This window comes from Halichoerus grypus, chromosome 13 (genome assembly GCF_964656455.1).
Source record: "Halichoerus grypus chromosome 13, mHalGry1.hap1.1, whole genome shotgun sequence".
In the NCBI taxonomy this organism is placed as follows: Eukaryota; Metazoa; Chordata; class Mammalia; order Carnivora; family Phocidae; genus Halichoerus; species Halichoerus grypus.
In genome coordinates, this window is record NC_135724.1 from 89,791,203 (window position 1) to 89,804,125 (window position 12,923).

The 12,923-nt window shown below is 45.2% G+C and overlaps 2 protein-coding genes across 8 annotated transcripts in view; one reads left to right on the forward strand and one right to left on the reverse strand.

The window, feature by feature from the left end:
• CCDC92 (coiled-coil domain containing 92) overlaps window positions 1-8,613 on the reverse strand; it is a 31,243-nt gene extending 22,630 nt beyond the window's left edge. Inside the window, exon 1 of one of the 2 annotated variants that reach the window (XM_036080759.2) lies at window positions 8,468-8,613. The gene's annotated coding sequence lies outside the window, so the exon portion shown is untranslated. Of the gene's footprint in view, window positions 1-7,839; window positions 8,004-8,467 lie in introns of those variants that run through there. The other variant, XM_036080764.2, reaches the window with a different exon arrangement.
• A 12-nt stretch (window positions 8,614-8,625) lies between these two features.
• The window catches only part of ZNF664 (zinc finger protein 664), a 46,005-nt gene continuing 41,707 nt past the window's right edge, over window positions 8,626-12,923 (forward strand). For 2 of the 6 annotated variants that reach the window (XM_078061090.1, XM_078061086.1), the window contains exons 1-2: window positions 9,163-9,319; window positions 9,908-10,044. The gene's annotated coding sequence lies outside the window, so the exon portion shown is untranslated. The other 4 variants (XM_078061087.1, XM_078061088.1, XM_078061089.1 and 1 more) reach the window with 4 other exon arrangements.

The following is a 12,923-nucleotide window of genomic DNA, read 5'->3' on the forward strand; positions in this document are numbered from 1 at the left end:
ATTTACCTAAAGACATGTAAAGAAACTAAAATTCAAATGGGAAAAACCATATCTTATCTCCTCACAACCCCCGTGGGTCATCTGCTGGGTACTTTTTTTTTTTAAGGTTTATTTTTTTATTTCTGAAGGGCAGAGGGGGGTGCGCAGAGGGAGAGAATCTCAGATTCCCCACTGAGCACAGAGCTGGATGCACGGCCTGACCCACAACCCTGAGACGATGACCTGAGCCAAAACCAAGAGTTGGACACCCAACTGACTGAACTACCCTGGTGCCCTATTTTGAGCACTCTTCTTACAGCTCAAATATAAGATGGTAAAATCAATTGATGTTATTATGGACATCTGATATATCTGATAACATTTAAAATCCACAATTTTAAATCTCTATGTATTATTTAGATAAACTGTTTGGAATGACTGTGTGTGAATCAGGTATATTAAAGTAAATCAATAAAAATTCATGTATGATTGGGGAGAAAAGATTAACAGCTGCAGACAAGAAAATTAGTCTCTCATGCAAACTGTTCTCAGCAAAGGAGAATCTTTATCCATCTTTGCCTCTGCAGTCCGTCTACAAGACAAAATGTACTGTCCTCACTGGAATATGCAATCCCACTGGTCTTTCTCACTCTTTTTTTCTGACTCTCATTCTGACTATGGACAGTTGCCAAAACAGTGAGTCCTCTTCATTTGGGGAGGAACTCATTTTTTTTCTTTTTTTTTTTTTTTTTAAAGATTTTATTTATTTGACAGAGAAAGACAGCGAGAGAGGGAACACAAGCAGGGGGAGTGGGAGAGGGAGAAGCAGGTTTCCCGCGGAGCAGGGAGCCTGATGCGGGGCTCGATCCCAGGACCCTGGGATCATGACCTGAGCCGAAGGCAGATGCTTAACGACTGAGCCACCCAGGCGCCCCAAGGAACTCATTTCTAACGGTGCTCATGTTACCCTATATTGGGGGCTGTTTTAGAACTATTTTTCTTTTGGTGAATAATGTGGTCACCGCTATCTAACAGCACTCACCATTTTCAGAAAAACCAGTTCCTTCTGGAAGCTCTTCCCTATGCTGTCCCTGTCCCAGACCAGGCCCCTGCAGTGAAGGGCCTCTGGAGTCTGGCAGGGGGTCCTTGCAACCAGACCATGCCCCAGACAGCTCCTTGGTAGTTCCCAAGGACTTAGTTTCCTCTTCTTGCTCCATAGCCTGGTACACACATGGAAAAGGATGCTAGGGATAATTAGACATGAATTGTATGCTCCAAATTTTCCACTGTAGCTCAACAGTATTATATGAGCTGTCCTATTTGTCAGGCTCACATTGTGGGTGTAGAGGGAGTGGGAGAGAAGAACCATAAAGACAAAGAGAGTGGCTTATCTATCCCTTTGGGGGGGTGGCATTTGTAAACACATATTCAAATTAGCTTTATTCAAATGAGGAAAATGGTTTTAATGTGAACGTCTTAGCAATTTCAACAGATGTAGAAGCTACCCACATACAAAAGCTGTCATAATGACTGTCAAAAGGACTTCTGAAATATTCTATGTCCAGATTTGACACATTAAGTGTGTCTATCTATAACAGGAAACCACAATTCACAGGTCAGATTGTAAATAGAGCTCTAATGCCCTACACACTCACCAAGGCCTTCACTGTATCACCCAGAATCAGAAGAGGTAGTGAATTATCAAGATGAAATTGAGGGGCGCCTGGGTGGCTCAGTTGTTAAGCGTCTGCCTTCAGCTCAGGTCATGATCCCAGGGTCCTGGGATCGAGCCCTGCATCGGGCTCCCTGCTCTGTGGGGAGCCTGCTTCTCCCTCTCCCACTCCCCGTGCTTGTGTTCCCTCTCTCGCTGTGTCTCTCTCTCTCAAGTAAATAAAAATCTTTAAAAAAAAAAAAAGAAAATTGAGAGAAATAATCTAGCAGGATTTTACAGAAATTGGACTGAAGTGGCTAGATAGATGTCCTACCTATGGGTTATGAACACAAGAGTTTTAACAAACAAAAATCTGGGACCTTCACCTAAAAAACTGAGTAGGCTCCCAAGACTTCTGATTATGCTCCAGTGGCATAATGTTAGTGTTCTGGATGAAGCTGGGTTCTCCCAGTGGGAAGTGTTGATAAGGGGTGTCCACGTGCTTCAAGTGCAGGTGCAGGAAGCCTAGGTGACCGGGTTCACATCAGGGTTCATCAATCCAGAGTATCATTTCAACTTTCCCGTAGGGACTTGCAGTTCTGCGGGGTTACTGGTCCTAATGTGCCAGGAACTCATGGCAGCTCTGGTAGGAAGACACTGGCTCAGCTGTTTTAACAACTTCTCACTGCAATCAGTGTTCCTCCAAGGCCCAGAGACGGGTAATCTGCTTCCTGTCTGAGCTTCCGACATGGGATGATAACGTGCACATGAACGTCTTGGTGGTGTCCCAAATTTCCTTTGAAAGGCACTCTACTCTACAGCCTGCTGGCGGGTAGAATTCAGTGTAGTGTTCTAGGATGAGCCAATGATCGGTCCAAATTGCTCCGGGTTCCATCCTACAACCATGGATGAGACCAGAGAACACCTCCAACAGAGAGCACTCAACTGACCTGTCTCCAAAAAGGCCTCACCTCTGGCTTTACTTGTTCCAACTTAGACTTTTATTTTGTCTCCTCCTTAAAAAAAACCGAAAACCAAAACAAACAAACAAACAAAAAAACCCATCAGCCTTTGCCCTCAACAAGAAGGTTTGGCTTTGCTCATCTCTGAACCAGGTCCTAATACCACAGCTTCACTATACTGATAAACCTCTGTCAAAAACTGACTTGACCACTTTCTTGATGGGAATGAATTCTTCACTTGAAGCCCATCACAGGGGCTGAGGAGGATTTTTTTTTTTTAAAGATTTTATTTATTTATTTGAGAGAGAGAGAATGAGAGAGAGCAAGCACATGAGAGGGGGGAGGGTCAGAGGGAGAGGCAGACTCCCTGCTGAGCAGGGAGCCCGATGCGGGACTCGATCCAGGGACTCCAGGATCATGACCTGAGCCGAAGGCAGTCGCTTAACCAACTGAGCCACCCAGGCGCCCCCACAGGGGCTGAGGAGGATTACATATCCTTTCTCCCTATCAAACAAGACTGTGTTCCCCTCTCCCCTGGGGCAGTGCAATAGGGCAGGTCAGTGAGCAAGTACCTTACTGGCTAAACTTTCTGGTCTGGACACCAGGACTGAACCAAAACATAAAGATGATTCATTGCTGAAGACAAAGACTGATCCCTCCTTGAATAGACCATACCTAATAACCCCTGTTATATATTTGTCTATGGGAACATAAAAGTGAACAACCAACCAACCTTTCTCCGTCTTTCTTACCAATGTGCAAAACAAATATTTCTAAAAACTGAATCTGGGGGCGCCTGGGTGGCTTAGTTGCTTAAGCCTCCAACTCTTGGTTTTGGCTCAGGTCATGATCTCATGGGTCGTGAGATCAAGCCCTGAGTTGAGCTCCACGCTCAGTGGAGAGTCTGCTTGAAGATTCTCTTCTTCTGCCCTTCCCCCTACTCATGCTCGTACTCACTCTCTCAAATGAATAAATCTTAAAACAAAACTGGATCTGCTCCCACATGCCACAAGCCACTGGAGGAGAAATAACACCAGTGCCTTTCACTTGGGTTGACAGGTGTGACAGTGGAGGAAAGGGGTTAAGAGAGTCTTCACTGTTCGGGGTATGACATGAGCCTAACCACCTACACTTGTTCATCCTGAGAACACTAGGTAAGAAGCCAAGAGAAAAATATGGCAATCCTGGATTATTCTGCTACACAGTGATGGAACCGTAACTTGGGGAACCAGTATTTTTAAGAATACTCTCCAACATAACAGATAGCCCTTTCAGAGTATAATGCCCTGCACTGCTAGGTAAAATGAGCAACTTCAAGAAAAACAGAATTGTAATAATACAGAAAATTATAATTTGTATGTAGCAGCAATGCTTAAGCAATTTTATATAAGAAATTGGGCTTAAAAGCATGCCTCATAAACCCCCTTACCTATAGTAAATAAAATGGGCATAGGGTGCATTTAGAAATAGGTTGGGAAGGAAATCTGATGAGCAGAAGTAGTGGATCTTATGCAGGTCTAAATTTCACATCTTAAGTGTCACCAAGGAGGCAACAAAGAGAGAAACTGTAGCAGCAGAGTACTATATGCCTCAAATTCCATTTATTAAAAGTGCTCTTCTGTTTTTTTTTTCTCTCCTTTACTGTCAGCTTCAAGCATTTCAGGCTTGCTCTTTTGTTTGGTGCTAACCAAAGGAATTCTACTGCCCAGTGTTGAGAATTTGGCTAGTAGAAAGAATCTTGATAAAAGGAGAAAACACATTCCCTCTTCCTTTATAGCTACAGAGAAGCAGACATTCCTTGCTTCATAAAGTTATTTCTGATAAAATGGTAAACTGGGGATAATCACAAAGATGTATAACTTACTCTGCTCTCCAGTGTGGAAACTTGCATAAAATACACAAACTCCTGTTTTTTAATTAACAAAGAGGTTTTTAGACAGCTGTGTGACAGCCTCAGAAACTCTGGTGAGGAGCTCTAAAAGGCAACCTTTGACCTCTAAAAAGGCTGCTTTCTAACTGGGTACCTTACTTGATAACTTGTTGACCTGGTCATAATATTTAAAGTAGCCTCTCCGATTTTTTTTTTTTTAAAGGCTTTATTTTTTGGCTGGCCAGAAGAACTTGATATTCTTCTCTTTTCCCTTCATGCATAAAGTATAAATAAATGATGTATTCCGTGTTTAAAGTTTGGGTTTTTGTCTTATTTAAACGATCATACCCAAATTCAGCTGGTGGATAAACTGGCACAAAAAGCATGAGACAAACTCATCTGCTAAAGAACAGAAGAGAGGGGGCGCCTGAGGGGGCGTCTGGGTGGATCAGTCATTAAGCGTCTGCCTTCGGCTCAGGTCATGATCCCAGGGTCCTGGGATCGAGCCCCACATCGGGCTCTCTGCTCTGCGGGAAGCCTGCTTCTCCTTCTCCCACTCCCCCTGCTTGTGTTCCCTCTCTCACTGTGATTCTCTGTCAAATATTTTTTTTAAAAAAATAAAGAACAGGGGAGGAACTAAAAGGGTTTTTGAAAGATTAAGCACACATATACATTAATTCAGGATGGTTTTCCCTCTAACTTCTTCCTCAATTGGAGGGATCAGACGCCATTTTAACTCAATTGGCCCGTTACCATTATGCTCCACTTAAATCCTTGTGCAGAGGAAGTTCGTTTGGGTACTCTGGTATTCACAAGAAGCTCTGCTCTGCTCCTTGGCCACAGACAGAATCCTAACACCACCAACCCATTTAAAACATGTATCGTGACGTACAGTCAAGAGCTGCCTAATCTTTCTTATTATGGATAGATCATCATCGCTATTGTTGATAAATTATCATTCCCAGGATTGGCTTAGCACAAATAGGACAAATCTTCTTCTACTTCAGACACAAAGCTCCAATTCACCCAATCTTTTCAGCACATTGTAACTGTACTTCTCTCAGCTGTGTTTTACCTTCAGCTGCCAACATATATTTAAAAACAACACAGACAAACTGGAAGAATGTCCAATGCAACTTACCGTAGGTGGATATGACTGGATTTTTTTTTTTTTTTTGCTGTGAAATTTGAGTCATGTTTGAGTAATGAAATAAACAGAAACTAAAATGCAGAGCAAGCACAAGAATCAGCTCTTAATCAGTATCTTTTAAAAAATAATTTCAGATAAGAAAATCTATTCACCTTCACAACCTGCTGACTCTGAAAACAATGACTTACATCATCCCATTTTTAAAAAGAGCTTTAAAAAAAAAAAACTCTTCTGCTTGCCTTCATAGAAATGGGTAATTTTCCTCTTAATTGTTTATTGTAGAAAATAAAAGCCAAAGAGAGAAATATAAATCACGTATAATTAAAAAAAGTCTTTTAAAAGTGTTTTGAATGTGAGAGTGCTTTATTACCTGTAAAACCCCATACAAGAGCAAAGTAGGATTAAAATCACCCCTGATACCAGGCTGGCCTCTACCCTGGTACAAATATCTTCCGAGGGTTCAGGCACATTCTGGGGAGTCCTTATGCCCACAGCTGTAGCTATGAAGCCAGCATTAAAAAAAAAAAAAAGCCACAAAGCCCTTCAATCCACTGCCACTGGAATCCCTAGACACCCCATCTCAGAAGGCCTCTCACACACACCCCGTGTGGTATCTCCTAGTAGATTCCTGCCCTGTTGGGGAACGGGCTTATCTGGAAACTCTGTGGGGAAGGAGCAGCCCCTTCTTTCCGCTGCTGGAGGTTCTAATCGTAAGAAAGTTTTGCTTTTATGTCAAAGTGAAATCTGTCTTCTTATAAATACTACTTGGCCTCTTCTGTACTTGGGAATTACCCTAAATACATACATTCCCTTTGCTACATGACAAATCTTAAATAGCTGAAGACAATTAGAACACATTCACTTCCCTGCCCAAACCTTTCTGCAGGTTTAAACATCAAAGCTGGAGAAGTGAAAATTGGTGTCATTAAGCTAGCACCTACTTAACTAGCCTGGAATGTCAATCTGAGTCAAACATGTGAAGCATAGAGAGGAACCTAGTCACTGATCTTTAAAGATATCCAATCCAGTAGATGTAATTAATCTTAGTTAATAACGTGTGCCCACTATGTATCAGGAACTTTTTATGGCTGACCTTGTTCAAGATAGAAGAAAAAGCCCCATGTCTTTTCTTGTTAGAAATACGAGAAAATGCTTTATAAGTATTTCTTAAAAGCATCAATGTTAACGTCAGTATTGTTGCAAATGCTCTCCGCCAATTAAGTAATGACATTAAAATGAATTTATCCAATGAATCACAGATGAAAGAGTTAAGAACCCAAGTGATCTTCCATTGAAAGCAAAAGGATTCACTTAAAAAAAAGAATTAATATTTTCCAAGAAACCTGTTAGATTGATGTGTTTACATGTACCACAATAAAAATCTGATACACACAAGTAATTGTTTTGTATTTTGGATTTTAAATACACCGAACCTAAATTTACTGAGTAATTATAAGATGATGCAGAGAAACAATAAAAACTATTTTAAGGTTTTTCAATAGTGTGTACATGTAAATACACATATACATATACATATACATGCGTATATGTAAACACATATATATACATATATATCACAAGCCTTAAAACCTTTTCCCAAAAATATTTCACATAAGATAAACATTTAGCCAAAACAAATGCATATATTTAAAACATCTTTGGGGATAAAAGTCACTTTAAATGTTAGTATCTTTTTCCTTACAATTCAATGGGAAGAAAATGTAGGCAAATTGACAGTGCAAAAAAAAAAAATCATTTAATAAAACAATAACAATGCTCTTTATATAAATCTCAAACTTAAAAATCTTATTTAAAAAGACCCAGCAATTCTAGCTTTAACACTCCTACAGGTAGGTTTCTGAAAATGCGTAACGTATTAAAGCACTACAGCCTCGGAGCTTGTATTTTTTAATAAGACCTATTACCGCAACCTAAATTTCGGAGCACGACTATATTTCCTCTTAGGTGACCTCATTTTCAATTACTGGAATAGATCATACTGCTAAATATCAAAGCTTGAATTTAAACAATACAGGTCAGCACGAAAACGTAAGTTAGATAAACTGGAGTAACTCACGGTAGTAGACGCAGCTCTGTAGTCAAGCCTAGAGCTCTACTGCATATTTGCATTATGCTCAATTTCATGAATTACAAGCAAATCGTTATTCAGGGTCATCTAAAGCCTACATCAAAGCTTCAGAAAAGGGCTGTAAGGTAGAGTACTTACGTAAAGGGTTATCAAGACAGGAGACAAGGCAACTTATCAGGGAGGGTCTCTAACGTCCAGAGGATGGTAAAACGCATTTAAAAAGGCGATGTGGATTCAGACGGCCGCCTCCCCGCAGCATCCCAGACAAAGCAGGGCCAGGCCCTCGGGCGCTCCAGGTGCACCTGCAATGCGGATCCCTCACCCTACAACCTCACCCCGGGGCTGGTCGGAGCAGCCCCTGAGCTGGCCGCTCCTGCCCATCGGATTGGCTTGGGTGCGCGGTGCAGACGGTCCGCAGCCTGGACTGGAGCCCTGGGAACGGCATCCCCCTCCCCATAACCGGCTGGAAAACGGGGCAGGCAGCCGGCGTGGGGTCGCTGCGCCTCACTTTTGCCCTCCTTTCCACCTTTTCGTGCCCCCCCGCCCCGTTGTTTCCGCAAGGGGACACCCTTCCCCACCGCCGAGCCCTGGGGGTGAGACGCGAGGACCCCCTCCCCCTGCAGCGAAGGCTTTTAAAACAACCTAAATAAATTCCTGTCCCGACAGGTGCCCCCGCCCCCCACCCCCACGGCGCCCGCAGAGCCTCCCCAGAGGTACGGCCAGGTGAGCCGGGCTGGACTCGGTCACACCTCGGGCCCCGCCTCACCTGCGGGCGCGGCCGTCGCGGTCCTTCAGGCGGCTCCCCCCCTCGGCGCGGTCCTCCGGGCGGGCGGCTGCGGGGGCTGGCGGCCCATGGGCGGGGCGGCGGGCGGGGCTGGCTCCCGGCTCCGGCCCTGCCCCGGCCGGGCGGCCGAGGGAGGTCAGTGGGCGCCGCCCGCCGAACGCATCTCGCCGGCTCCCACCCGAGCGTTCGCCGCGGTGCACGCCGGGAGCTGGGGCCGGGGCGGCGAGGCCAGGCCGTGGGGACCTGCGGACGGCTGAGGCGCCGGCGCGGCGGCGGCGGGTCTGTCTGCCGGGCAGGGCGGGGGAGGCCGCTCGATACTCACTTCGCGGGGAGGGGGCAACGCCCCCCTCCCCCACCTGTGGCGGGGCACGGGACCCGACCAAGGGGAAGGGAGGGTCTGGCCGGTGGGACGCAGGCGCAGAGCTCAGGTGCGGCCGCACTGCGGTTACCCAGGGTAACGCGGGCCCGGGTGGGGCGGGGAAGGAGGAGCGAGCGGGCGCGCGGGAGCGCGCGCGCAGGGCCGGGGGTTGGCGAGGGGGGCGGGTACCCGGGACCAGCCTGGGATTGGGGGGAGGGCGCGCGCGGGCGGCCGACGGGGGCGGGGGCGGTGGGGGGGTGCCGGGGCGAGGGCCGGACGGCGCGCATGCGTGCGGCCCCCGCTCCCCCGGGGCTCGTCGGCCCCGTGCGTGCGCACGCGCGCTGTCCCCCGGAGGCGTCTGGGTGTGCGGAGCGCGCGCGCGCGGCTCGGAGGCGCACCTGTGAGGTGTCCCTTGAGGAGAGGGAGGGTGGGTGCGCGGAGCCCGCGGCCTGGGGCGCTTCAACCCCTCACTTGGAGTGAGTTGTCGGGCGGCCGGGCTGCAGGCTCTCTATTTCTTTTCGGGAACGAGGCGGGGGCGGGGGCGAAAGGGGAGCGGGCTCGGGGTTGGAAGGAGGATGAGTGGGTTAAAGAAAAGAAAAACAACCCATCACTTAGGATGGGCCTCGAGCCGGGGCCGGCCCCTGGGCGTCGGTGGGAAAGGTCAGAGCGGCCCCCAGCAGCCGGGCGGCCCGGCGGCCACCGGGCAAGGCCCCACGGAGGGCAGCCTGGCTTCGGGCCTCGGCCGGCCGGCCGGCGTGGGCCCGCAGTGCCGGGAGCGGGGCGCGGGGGTCACAGATGGCTGCCGGCTGCGCGGCGAGGGATGGGCAGCGGCAGGGGCGAGGCCGGGCGGAGGCCCCGCGGGAGCCGGACTCCCGAGCCGGGCTCCATTGTTGTTGGAGCCGAGGGAAGGGGGAGCGAAACCGCTTTAGAAGCCCGTGAAGCCGCGCCTTGGAGCCTTTCCAGGCGGGTCCCCGGAGAGGCGGTAATGGCCGCGCCGTGGGAGCAGGGAGCCGGGCTGTGCCGCGGAGAAGCCCGGCTGCATGGTGTGATGTTGTGTTTTTTAGAGCGCCCTGCGTCCCAGCAGAGCCCGCCGAGCATCCTACTCAGGTGATGAGGAACCTTTCGCGCACCGAGCGCAGAACGCCGCTGCCGCTGGACGCCTCCATTGTTTGACCACAACAAGGGCCGGATTCTCACCCAGGTAAACTGGATGGCCGCGCAGCCGAGCTCCCTCTCAACTCCCACATCCAAAGGAATCCTCTCCTCTTTCAGGACTGACTTCAGTTTGCTTACTGTCCCCCGCTTCCGATTAACTCAGTATATCCACCTCCCAGACATTTTCCCATCTGGATTAATCTTCCCGCATCTCTCTGCCAAGTCACCTCTCATTTCCCTCAAAACTCGGCTCCTTTGTGAAGCCTTCCTTGCCGAACTCTAACAACTAAATCTCTCTAGGAGGAGCCTGCTCTGTACTCTTCCAGTGGCTAGTTTGTTTACTGGTTGTCTTACTGCAACAAAGGAGACTAGGTATTAAAAAATAATTTAAGTTACTGCTTTTTTAGAGGAACGTTTTGTGACATTTAGATGGTTTATTGTTTTAACAGGATTGAAGCGTTTTTTGTTTATATATTTGTCTTCTCTTTTAGAGAGGCCCCGACTTCCTTTATAGATGCATAGCTTTTAGAGCAGAAAAATGACATTTTTGTTCAAACCACAGGTTAATTTAAATTTTTAAAAATTAGTTTTAAATAGGTAAAGTAATATATTTTCTTTGTAAAAATTAAAACATCACAGACATGGCTGAAGTCTTGCTCTACCAACCCCTGTCTCCAGAGATGATAATTATTATATGTTCCATGTGTATTCTTCTAGATCTTTTAAAATGTTTTCCCCGTGTGTGTACTTGTATTATCTTTGTTTTAACAAGTACTAGTGTACTCTTATCTTTCAGTTTCAGCATGTAATGCCTTAACTCGTTTTGAAGAACTGCTGCATCATGTTCCATAGTTTGGGTATACCATAGTTTATTTCCCAGATTGGTGGCAATTTAAATTTTAGCTTCATATTTAAAGCAGCTCTTTCGGTGGTGGTTCTCTGGTGAAATGAAATTTCAGTGAAGGGAGCATAAATCTACACTAATTACAGACACAGGCCTTTAGGATGGAAGTTCTCTTTGGTTAAGAAATTTACATGTGGGACCTCTACCCCTCCCCCAATGTAATTATGACGCTAGTACTTTCCAGTCCTTTGACCTTGAGGAGGACAATCACTCTAAGCCTCAGTTTTCTTTCCTATAAATGCTGATAATACCTACTCTGTCTACTCCACAGAGTTCAGCGATATGACATATGTGAAAGTGTTTTGCAGAATGTAAAGTAGTATATAAATGTTGATTTTGTTAGCTTTTGTGATCCAAAAGGACTTTTTATTTGCAATGTAATTTATACTTTTTTTGACCAGAAGTGTCTGTTACAGAACAATAGAGATCACCAACTTTGAATGCTTTTTAGTTTGTGATTTTGCTATAATTTTTATCAAGTACTGTTAATACATTAGACTTCTTAAAGAGTATTTGACAAAGCACATTTTTCCTAGTGCTTTATGTGCTTTAAAAAATAAGACCTTATAAATTAGTTGATTGTGAATAAAGTATCAGCAAAATGAATGCTACATAAAACAAAACTCTCATATTTAAACATTTCTTAGTGATATAATTTATATATGTATTTTCTTGTGGCAGCATCAGATTCAGGTTAGCTGTTATGTCCTTGGGGTAAAGTGTATTCTTACTAAATTTGTAGGCAGTATCAAAAAGAGTTTTAACAGTTTAAATATTGATTGATATGATGGGTATTGTTTTAAGATACAAGAGATACAATTAAGGGTTTTTTAGGTATTTTTATTTCATTCAAATATATATGAATGCTTGTGGTGTGGCCAGCATAATCAATTTGTCCCTGTTCCCTTAGAGGTTATAATCTATGGGGGTGGAGCGGACCACAAATGAAGCAATCCTGCAACAGCACATATAATCACAAATGGTATCTGTTAGGAAAGTTAAGTAGTACCGGTTATGAGAGAGTATAAAAAGGGGAGCAAATTTTAGATTGTGAAAAGGTGGCCTGGGAAAGACTTTTTTTTTTTTGCAAAAATAAGATTTGAGCTGAGATCTGAAGGGTGAGTAGGTGTTAGCGTAGAGTGATGGGGGATAATTTTCCAGGCAGGGGAATGGCATGTGGGAAGGCCCTAAAGGGGGAGAGAGCTTTGCCCATTCCAGGAACTGAAAGAATGACTTGTGGATAGATTCTGGTGGGTGAGAGGGAAGTGTGGCTAGGCAGGGGGCCAGATCATGTAGGGTCTTGTAGGGCACGTTAATGATGTTTTATTTTATTCTGAGTGAAATGGGAAACCATTGCAAGGGTTGGGTTTGAAGCAGGGGAATGACATAATCAGATTTGCATTTTTAAAAAGCCACTCCAGCTGCTGCATGCAGAATGTGGGGGTGTGGTGTGGGGGGAGTGGAAGTGGGGGAGACTAGGTAGGCCATTTCAGAAGTCTGTCTGGAAGAGAGGTGATCTTTCCCTTGGAGTTCACATTGAATTCAAACTGCCACCTAAACTACAAACAAAATAGATATTTGATTAAAAAAAAAAATCCTTCTTATTTTTAAAAAGTAGGTACTTCTTTGTGCCTACAGAAATATTAAGCTAATTATCCACACTATACTTAACAGAAAGTTATCAGAGTCAAATTAAAAATTGGGGAGTTATTTAACATGGATTTTGTAAGTTTTATTAAAGCAGTAATATATGCAAGAAGAGTGAGGTAAGGATCCAAAATGAGACGAAGGGAAGTATATGTAGATGCTATTGGCTACAAAAATGAGAATAACAACAACAACAACAACAAAAAACTATTATACAAAGAAAAATTGAGGAAGTGACTGGGTACACAATGCATATATAAAATTCATAGCTTTCTGAATACCAAAAATAACCTGGCAGAAACTAAAATGGAGAAGAAAAAAACCAACCAAAAAACAGGCTCTGATCACAATGCAAAAAAAACATAAAACTTGTA